Source organism: Vigna umbellata, chromosome 5, assembly GCF_029865625.1.
Source record: "Vigna umbellata cultivar VRB3 chromosome 5, Vumbellata_1.0, whole genome shotgun sequence".
NCBI lineage: Eukaryota > Viridiplantae > Streptophyta > Magnoliopsida > Fabales > Fabaceae > Vigna > Vigna umbellata.
The window spans coordinates 9,310,539-9,322,420 of NC_142169.1; positions in this window are offsets into that span (position 1 = coordinate 9,310,539).

The following is an 11,882-nucleotide window of genomic DNA, read 5'->3' on the forward strand; positions in this document are numbered from 1 at the left end:
ACATCATTAATTATGCATTCATTGACATTCAAAGGTTGTCTCCGACAAACGGCTGAATAGTTCACAGTGGCGTCCGACCGGGAATGATCGACTTTGACCGTCCCTACGTACCCGGTCGGTCTAATTAACACTTCCATCGTCCTTGGACGATCGGTCTAACCTACTCGGTAGTTACTCAAGTATGTCCGATCGGTCTAACCTACTCGATAGTAACACTAGAAAATAGTGGTCAATCTTGAATTTCGATTGGAAGGGTGATAACTGCTAAAGGATGAATAGAATAGAATAAGGGAATCACGTTTTGAAAAAGGCTTCTTTATTTTAGGGGGTGGGTGGTGGTGGTGATGGTGGAAAAGGAAATATATCAATCATAAATAACACAAAAGCTTTCTGTAAGTCCTCAGCATCTCTTTCTCTGCTTTATTATAATCTAAGTTTTGAAAGAAGACTCAACATTCGAACATAGTATTCCAAACCTATTTGCCAACTATGCAATAAACAAATGTACAATGTAGTTTCTTGGAATGCATTATGGACAAACTTTGGGTTCTGTGCCTCTAGATTATTCTATTGCATAAACAGCTCATGTTCCTTAGTTTTCTTTTAAGAAAGGAAGAATGGTTTTGTATTAATATATTTAGCAGGAGATTTTTATAAGTATCTTTAGTGAAATTGTATCATGTGTTTTGACCAAATTTTTTTATAATTTCTCCTAAATCTGCCTTTAATCTATGTGTAAGTTAGTTTTCTATTAATTTCTCCTAAATCTTCCTTTAATTTACTTGTGAGTTAATTTTATCTTTTTTAATTTTTTGTTTTTATTTTCCTCTCGTAACAATGCTAATATTTTTTTTTTCGAACATAGTAATGTGTAACTAACTACTAGATATGCACAGGGCGTAAGTTTTAAATTGTTGGCAATGAAAAATTAGGTCACAAAAGATTATTTCATTATTTGATGTTAGCTCTTCATGTAATTTCTTTTAATCATGTAACGTGAGTTTATTATGATAACTTTCTTGGTATTTGCATTAACGTAGTAATATGAACGGTAATAATATAACATAATCTCCCAATACATATATCAGATATTTTCTATTTTTTTTAGGATTAAAGTTTTGTTTAAACATGTTTTTCTTGTTAGAAGTTTTCACTCCTGAATGAATATGTTCTATTATCAAGTGTTGCACATTATTTATCTTTTAGAAACTCGCTTGTTATTGCATCATTCTTCATTATTGTAACCTTGGAAAGAAAATTATATGCACAAGCACAAGATATTTTATAAAGAGTATTATAAAATTTAATATTATAATTAAAATTCTTATTAACACAAATATTACTTAAACCATCCAACCTTATTACAAAATCAAAAAGAGTAAAAAAATAAATAAATTTGTTTAAAACTTGGGACAAATGATCATTGGGTTAAATTAAAAAATAAAAATATTTTATTGCATTAAAAATGTTATATTGCACCTTTTTTTTTGCCTTTAGCTTTAGACATTTGTTGTTGATTTTGTTAACTTGTTACTTGAAAAACGGGTGAATAAGTTGTGAAGATTTAGAAAATGATATTTTAGAAGTGGTAATGAGTTAAAAATATTGAGACTCGATTATTTTAATATTAAAAAGGTTTTAATATAAATGAATTTGTTATAAACGAGTTTCATTATTTTAAAACACATAATCTCTCTATAAACCACTTTTCTACAGTCATTTGCCTTCTCTCTAAGGGTTCTTGCACCTTGCTCATCTGTTTCAAGATCAGAGAGCGTCTCTGTGATCCTTGAGGCAAGGTCTACCAATTTATCCGATCAATTTGTCCAAAAGAGTGAGTTATTTTCAACTCTTTTCTTGAGCTCTCACACTTTTCCGTTGCATGTGGACTTTAATTCCTCTGCATGTGTCATCTGAGCCTTCCATTAGGTTCTCTACTGATCAATGGTTCTAATGGTATATCTTGATCATGTTTTCATTGTCTGTAAGTGTTCTTTGAAGTCTTTGAGTTGAGAGAGCAGAGTAGGGTTCTCTAGAGCTGGTTTAAGTTCTTAAAAAGGTAAGGAAAGTTAAATACCTCTTTTCTATTTTGTTAATGTTTGATAATCTGAGTTGGTATGTTGGAGTTGATTAAAGAGATTTTGTTGTGTTGTGGTATAATTACTTGAACTTGATCAATATGTGGGATATTTGATATTGGAAGATTATTGTGATGCATACTTTTGTATATTACCTATTTGATCACTGATAACTCTCCAAATTTGCAATTTTCTTTTAGTATTTAGGAGTCTTTCTAAGCTTCTTTTAGTTTCTAATTGTTTAGAATTAGGCTACTTTTAGGTTTTTCTATTAAAGCGTGTAGGGCTAGTTTCTTTCCCCTTTCCTTTTCTTTTCTTCTTCGACCTTATATAAAGGGGTTTCTTCCATGTAAACATACACATGAACAGATACCTTTAATTTTACATTTTTTTAGCTTAGGGTTTACACTTTCCATAGAGTAGGTTTTCGTTTCTCTAAGCTTTTGGAGCGAACACTCACGGTGGTGATAGCCCGTGATGGCTTCGATTGCGCGTTTTATTCGGTACCTTTTCTTGTACTCTGTGTTTCTCATTAATAATACGTTCTTTCTTGATGTTTCTATTTGTCGAGTGTTATATGATTATGTTATTTTGATTTTTTTGTGTTCTTGTGTGATTATGTTTCTTATTTTTCATTGAAAATGAATTTGGACTATGTAACTCTACATTTCTATGGTTCCTTTGGGAATTATATGACTCCACAGTGAGCATACATTTTCAAGATGTCTTTTCGAGTCAGAGATGAGTCCAATGCATAAAGATTCATGCGGATTTATGTTTCTATTATTTTCTTTTTAGTGTATATCAGATTTAGATTTACATTGATTGAGAATGAGTGGAATTATATGACTCCATAGTGAGCATACAATTTCAAGATGTCTTCTCGAGTCAAAGATGAGTCTAATGCATAAAGATTCATCCGAATTTATGTTTCTATTATTTTATGTTTAGTGTATATCAGATTTAGATTTGCATTGATTGAGAATGAGTGGAAATTGTCATTGTAAGTTCTGAAATATGAACTATAAGACCCTATGATGGGCTTACTTTAGTCAGAATGTATTTTTGAGTGTAATTGAAACTTTATCCTCAATCATTTGCACATTTAAATCTTGTTTGTGAATTTTAGATTGATGAATAGGAAAATGAACATTGGTAGGAAAAATGAGTGGAAAGAGTCAAATTAGGTTCTGAAATATGAACCAGAATACCCTAGAGTGGGATTCACATAACAAGATGTCTTCCTGAGACCTCTAAGCACTCTTTTATTCACATCAATATGCATTTACCTGTGAATTCAATTCTTCTTTGAGATTGCTATCTTGCTTTTGATTAGTTAGAGTTTAGGTACTGATTTTCCTTTGTTTCAATTCTAAATTTTGTTCTCATTTGCTTTCTGATGATAGTTGGACTAGGTTAGATTTAATTTTTGGTACTGCTTTATTCTGATTGATTTCATTTCTCATTTCTTAAGAGTTTAGCATAGTTCAATGTTGTTAAAATAGAATGACTCAATTTCTCACACCAAGAAGGGGGGGTGGGTTGAGTTGGTGAAATGTAAAAACAAAATCTTTTAAAATCTTTTTCAGAAAAATGATGCCTTGATACTTTTCTTGAATCACAAGGTAAAAGATTTTCAATGCACTAGAAACTTAATCTAATGAATGTAGAACATAATCGATTGAATAAAGAGAGTAGGGATGTGAAAATTCAAACATTGTGTTTTTATACTAGTTCGACCAAGTCTACATCCAATGTCCTTCCAACCACAGGAATCTAATGCATTATAATGATCAAGGTTTTTACAACAAGGCTTTTATAGCGACCACACGTCAAAAATATAAAACACCTTTATAACCCTCTAATCAAAATATATAGGCAGAACACAACAAGACCAGCAGCAAGAATCCCCTCTCCTACTGTCTAAACCCTTTGAGACACTCTCAAAGTCAAGAACGCCACACGATCTTCTTCCTGTAATCACAACAGGGAACCTCAAACCAATCTTCAAAAGATTGCAGAATCTGATCTCTCAATGATACCCAAATGTGCAAGTTGATCAGCCTTTGAAAAACACAGCAGTCTTGCTTTTCAAGAAATCAGAAGTAGTTGATCACCACGGTCACTCTTGTTTCTTGGAGCTTTTCTTTTCTTTCTGTAGGATCACAACTTTCTGCAAAAGATATGAAAATGTTAGAATCACAAAAGTTCTTATAAAAATCAAATTTGCGTCAATTTATAGAATAACACATCTCAAACGCAATTTAATCGACTAAGCTACTAAAGCAATCAAATATAACAATTCTATTATAATAGTTAGCAACAATAACGACGATTAATTGAATGCGCAATTAATGCAGTTGACTATCATTTAATGCTTTGGTCAACACAATTAAAAATATGACCGTTAGACATTTATGTCAAGCATTAACAAAATTTCAAAACAATAACAGACTTAATCGAATATAGCACGCATGCAATCGACTAAGTAACAATGTTAAGCATAGTTTTGAAAAACTTTCTCTTTGAAAAAATCTCACAGCACACTTGAAAATAGTTTGTGCAAAAACACGAGTTTTAATCGATTCATCCCATAATGAAATCGACTTAAAAACTGTTATTTTGCCACACATTTAAAATTCAACAGAAGTGCTTGTGGTTTTCCTTTTCAACATCATATGTCATGCATTCACATATAAAAACACATATGTAACACAGTGATATGCAATGAACAACACAATTATGCTCTCATATATGCTTAAACAGATTTAACACATTGATCAAAAGCATATAACATGTAAATATAGAACATGTAACTCAGAATACACATGTATTATTAATTATGTATTGTCATAATCAAAAACACAAATATCACTCAGATTTTGGGTTAAGATGAATTTTTGCTCCCCCTATCAACAATCTCAACAAATGTATATCAGATTCATATTGTAGTGTAGCATATGCATACTACTCATTTGTAGGTTTAGTTGCATCATTTATATTTTGCATTTATAGTTTTTAGGTTCTATTATTAGGCAATAGCAATGTTTAGTAGTTTAGGTCCTTTCTTTAGCATTAGTTTCTTAGTCTAGTTTAGGTTTCGTGAGTTTTATTTTCTTTAGCTTAATACAAATTCTTTAATTTTTTTTTCCTTTTTAGTTTCATTGATATTAATTGTCCCCACATTGCATTAATAGTTTAAATAATAAATAGTAAATAAATAACATGATTTCAACTTTACACTTCGAACTTAATCTTTGCCGAGACTTTGGATTGATTCCTGGTCAACCCTTTACTACATTAGGGGGACAGGATTTGTTGACTTTTTGTGCGACCAAAAAGCCTTTCAACAATCACTTAAATGATTGTAATTCAACTTATAATAGGTCAAGAACTGTTGTTTAACCTTGGTGTAATGAAATATGAGAGTTTTGAATAGTTTTGGGTCAAATTTGGAGGTCTTAATAGTTGATTTTCTAGAGAAGTGGTTTTGGAGAGAAACTTGATGTTTGGGGTTGATGTCTAGGCTATTTAAGACTTGTGTAGTTTTTAGTTCAACAAAATCTTATGCGAATTGTATAGAATCTAGTATATGAGCTTTTAGAATGTTGGTTTGTCAATCTAGTATATGCGAATTGTGTAAGGATTAATTTTAGTGAAGAAAGAGAGGTTTTAACTGGTGAAATCTTGGAGGAAGGGTCTTATGAGAAAAGCTGCTATTTGGTGTTTACTTTGAGGCCATTTAAGACTTTGTTGGCTAGTTAGTGCATTGAAAAATATGGTTAAAGTATTAGAATTATGATTCATGAGTTTTAGTTGTAGGTTGATTGGTTAAACCTTGATTCTTGACCAAATCATCAAATTGGTATCTAATTTAAGTTATAAACATGTTTTTAAATAAGTCCCTTGTCTAGGATTTCATTTTGATCATTTGGATAGGTATTGGTGTCAACCAAAGCTAGTTTTACAATTGTTAATTTTTTGGTATAAGGTTGAGTGTCAGTACTATAAGGCTGAGCTTCACTTTTCTAGTGATGTTGGGGTTGGGCACTAGGAAAGTACCATTGAGCGCCAATTTTCCAGTGAGGATAGCGTTGAGCACCAAAAAGATGGCGTTGAGAGCCATATGTGCAGTATTGGTTTGTGTTCTTTGTTCTTTTGTTCTTGTTGGGTTTTGAGTTGTAATTGGTACTTTGATACTTGTTTGGTAATATCTATTGAATTGTATGATGATGTTTACATGATATTATGTACATGATTAAGTATGATGAAAGTAAATGAGTAAGAGCAAGTACTTGAAGAATTAAAAATATGAGAAATAAAATAAATATCTTATCTAGATTTAGCTAACCACTATGCTAAAAAAGGTTTTTATACCTATTAAAAAATACTTTTTATACCGATTTTCGTACAGGTATAGAAGCAGGGAGTATGGAAAGTTTTCCACTTTTATACCATTTCTAAAAACGGTATAAAAAGGCTTTACTTTTACACCAGTTATTTTTAAAACGGGTATAAAATAGTTTCACTTTTATACCTGATGTTATCAGAACATGTATAAAAAAATCTCACATTTATACATCTTGGGACTCCAAATGGTATAAAAGTTAGATTTTTTATTGTCGGAACAATCGGTACAGTTATAGAGTCACGCAGCGGAATAAAATATAGATAGCGAAAAGCGTGTAACGGTCACAACACAAGTTAAAATAGTTGGCTTCAAAAATTGATTTTCTTAGCGAACTTTTATCGAACAGTTGATGTGCTAAGAGTTTAGGGATCAATAAAATCAACACAGAATTTTTATCCTGGTTCGAATCAAAAGATTCTACGTCTAGTCGTTAATCACTATAAATAGTGATTAACCTTTTTCACTAAAATATGGTTTGAAGATTACAATCAGATAATCAAAATAAGCAAAGAATAGAAAACACCTTCCTTCGACAAACGAACGGAAGAACCTGCTCAACAAACTTGAAGAGAACCGCTCCGACCTTTGACACACAAAACGCGAGCTTCTCCTATTCACAAGACCAGGCAAGAGCACTATATCACTTTGAGAACTTCCTCAGACAAACTGTATTCTCAAAATGGCATAGATCCTTTTCACTCACAAAGAGCTTCCCTTAGGCACAAAGCTCTAATACTCTCAATTGAAAAGTTCTTTCTAAGAGTTGTGAAGACCTCTATTTATAAGCCTAGTTTCGTGTAGGGTCAAAAACTGAAAAGACATCTCCCAACTGCCATTGATAATCGATTATCATAAGTGATAATCAATTATTTGTGTCCGTTATGGGGTTTTCAAAATGGTGATAATCGATTATCCTGAGCAATAATCGATTATTCCAGAGACTTGGACATAATTAAATGAAACAGTGATAATCGATTATTCTGTGTAATAATCGATTATTTTCGCAAGCAACTCTCTTCTAAACTGGCTCGTGATAATCGATTACACCATTACATTTTATCCTATACATTTGTTTCTACAAAATGCGTTTAACAAAGATGCATTTAGAGTCTTTAATTCTTCAGCTTTTATCATCATCAAAACTTTACAGTAACTTTCAAGATACCAATGCTCCTCATTGGTAACATTTATACCTCTTTAAACAATAATCGGTATTTTTTTCAGTGGCACATTAATTCTAAAAGCACCCCACTTGAGAATATTAAACCACCATCCACAACTTCAACATTCAAAATTTTCCCATTACAAATTCAAAATTATAAGTAAACAAATGATATAATTATAACATTTTATTATATATTAAATTAAATTTCAAACCAGAATTTCAATTATAATCTACAATTACAATGAACTACAAACTGATACAGGAAAAAGAGCATGTGAAATATACTAAAAGTTGAAATAAATTTTTATAACACCCCCTACTAAAAGTTGAAAATATTGAATGGCCTTCATTATAGCCCTGAACCTTGGATTGCGAAACACATTGGTTGTGGCAATTCCTGCTAGCACACCCCTTCGGTCTTGAACTTCTTGCTACTGCAGACAAAGCCCAAGGCTTTGCCTTTGTTCATGGGAAATTCCCTACATAATAAAACAAACACGCAATATCTACATTCATCATGTCTGAACAGAGATGAGAGCAGAATATGTGCATTTTACACCTAGTTCCAAGTGTATCACATACATGCTTACTAAAATTACTCTTACCATTTCAACAACATTTTTATTTAACACAATGAACAAACTATCACCTTATATTTGCATCTAATTCATAATGATAATCTTCACAATTTCAGCATTCATTACCACTAAATTAGCAATTTCATAACATACAATTGGTTATCAATTACTTCTCTTATTCTAGTCTTGTTCCTATCACGTTCATTCATACATAATCCATCTAACCCTTATGCTCTTACCCATAACTCCTTAGTCACTAGTGCATATGTCTATTTACTTTCTAATCATGCATAAACAAGAGAACATATACATTTTTATTTACTTCTTCCTATATAAACCAGTTTTAACATGCAATTGTATTCAAACAATGATTAACTCACTTAACCAATACCTAAACATTTAATTTTAGGAGTTACTTTAACATAACAATATACCCTTATTAACATACACAATCTAAGTACACAAAAAATTCCCATAATCAACCTTCATGGTTTCAATTACTTAGATCAGAATAATTGATAGTTTGCCATCATAAGGCAAGTTAAGAAAGGAAATGTAAATCAAAGACAAGAGAAAGTGATGGTTAAATTTCCATACCCTCCAGTTTAAGTAAACAATAGCTTGTGGAAGCTCTCAGCAAACAAAGCCCTTAAATAGGAAATGTTGGCAGTGTTTCTAGCAATTACCAGAAACAAAAACTAAGTTGTAGTAGTATTCCTAATATAAAAAAACAAATAAAGAAATAAAAGATGATGAAGCAAAATCAAACATATACAAGCATGAAAAATACAAATATTTTACTTGTGGCAGCAACCATTTGGCAACCTGTAATGACTACATGCCATGATGACACTGTATTAAGAAGAACACAAGTTATCAAATATAATCAACCCAAAAAAAATTAAAAAAATAAATGCTAAATCAGGTTCAAAGTTAATCCACTTGTGCATTGTAGCAACAAGTTACTTGAACAAACAGTCAATCAATCTACAATACTGAAAAGTAAAATACAAAAGTTTGAGAGAAAGATGAATGAATTCAAACTTATTGTTTTCTTAAATATTTCCAATGAAAGGCCTCTAAAAATCAAGCTTAGACTACAACAAAAGCAGGAAATTATTCAAAGAATTCCAATTTCAATTTTTGTATCAACTCACAACCACCAAACAAATTAAGGAGGAACAAGAGGATACACAACATGAACAGATCTTTTAGAAAAAACAACAATGACATTAGTTTCCATGATCAACAAGAGCAGCAGAGGATGATTCTTCAAAGGTGCCTATGAAACAAAATTATGTCCTAAGAAATGTTAGCAAAATCGCATGGAGAAAATATAAGAAATTTGCGATTTGAAGAGAGAAAACAAACCAAAATTGAAGCATTATAGTGCTCGAGAGCAAGTTTCCAATCGGAATTGGAGAGGGAGAGATAATAGAGTTCCTCGGCTATGAAAACGAACGGCTTATCAGTGGTAGGGGTGGAGAAAGCCCTAAGATGGAAGGACGCGGTGGATGCGGGAGGGGGAGCTGTAGGTGGAAAACCCTAGGACTATTCAATGAAGGATGAGAATCAGAACATGGAGGAAAACTTGAAGGCTTGAAAAGAATACCTACTTATACTCCTTCTCGCACTTTTCGTTGACAGTTTTGATGACTGTTGAGATTGTTGATAGGGGGAGCACAGGTTTAGCTGAACCCACAATCTTAGTGATATCTGTGTTTTTGATGATAACAACACATAGTTAATAAAAACTCTGTGGTTGTACTATGTTACATGTTACATGCTTATATGCTTATTGTGTTGTATTTGTTAAAGCGTGTATGTGAACATATTATGTTGATCAATGCATAACACTGTGATTGATATGTGATTTTATCTGTGTATGCATAACATAAGGTTTCGGAAATGAAAAACTATTAAATGCTTGTCACAACTGACATAACGATCATATTTTTAAATATGTTGACCAAACATTTATTATGAGTCGATTGTATTAAATGTGCATTCAATTAAATGTTGTGATTGTTGTTAGTCTATTATAACTGCAAAGTGTATTCAACTAGATTAATAGCTAAATCGATTAAAATGCGTCTAATGTGTGTAATACTATAAATTGACGTTGATTTGAATTTTGTAAGAACTTTTTGGAGAATTAACATTTTCATATCTTTCAGAGAACGATGTGTGTCTTGCAAAGGAAAAGAAAAGCTCCAAGAACCAGAGATCGACCGTGGTAATCACAATCTTGATGGATTCTTGAGCTACAAGGTTTATTTGGATTTGAACGTCTAATCACTCTGCACAACAAGGTGTATATTGCTCGATCAGGAACTTCTACAATCGTGAAGATTGGCTGGTTTTCCTATGGTGTTTGTAGGACGAAGAACTGTGTTCTTGACTTTGAGGGTGCCTCAAAGGGTTTGACAGCAGAAGATGGTGTTCTTGTTGTGTGTCTGTATTGTTTGCTGCCTATATTAGATTAGAGGGTTAGAGAGGTGTTTTATATTTTTTACCTGAGGTCGCTATAAAAACCTTGGTGTAAAAACCTTGATCTTTATAGTGCATTTGCTTCCTATGGTTGGAAGGACATTGGATGTAGGCTTGGCCGAACCAGTACAAAAACCAGCGTTTGAATTCTCTGATCCCTACACTTTTTTATTACAGTCGATTAACCTGTTATTGTATTCGATTAAGTGAACTGCTGCATTACATACCATTTAAATTGCGATTCAAGAAAAGTGTAAAGACATCCTATTTTGCGAAAAAGATTTTGAAAGCTTATATTTTTACACTTCACCAATTCACCCCCCGCTCTTGGTGTGAGAAACTAAGCACTTCTTTTTTAACAATGACGAACTCGGTGGAGAAGATGTTGGTGAGCTTGGCATCATGGTCATTGCGCCCACCAGTTGTCTTCTTGACGTTGTCGTCATAGTTGATGTTAGTAAGGAGGTGGCCGCAAATGAGTTTGGGGATCTCGACGAGTTTGTCATCGTCGTTGTTGAAGACAAATGCGGTGTTCTGCTCGGCATCGATGTTGACCTTGAGGGCGTCCATGGAGAGATCTTGTTGCTTGTTGTCGACGGTGTTGACGAGAATCTCGTTGAAGATTGGTAAAGGCCAAACACGTAGGAGACGGGGGTCGAAGATTTATGATGGTCTTCCCTAGTGCGGCGAAAGGGAGAAAGAAGGAGAAGGATATCATGGAAACTGAAACGCAAAAATGAAAATAATTTCCAATATTACATTTTTTACATTATACTAATTCTATATCGGTTTTATGTTTGACCGGTACAAAAAATGAATTTTTATACTTGTTTTGATTTCAACCAGTATAGAAATATTTGTAATTTATTACAAATTTGTCATCCTATCACTTTTTATACCTATTTTTTAAAATTAGTTGTAATAAAAAAGTTTCTTATATTTACAGTATTGTCACCACATCATTTTTTATATTTGATGGATTTCAACAGGTATAAAAATTGCAATAAAAAGTATATTTTGTATTGGTGAACTCAACTTGCATTCCATGTCTAACTAGTATTTGAGACTACTTACTGAGTCAACAAATTATAGAACAACAATTTTATTAAATCATTACACACACCTATTAATGTATCTATTAATTTAAACTTACTTTATTC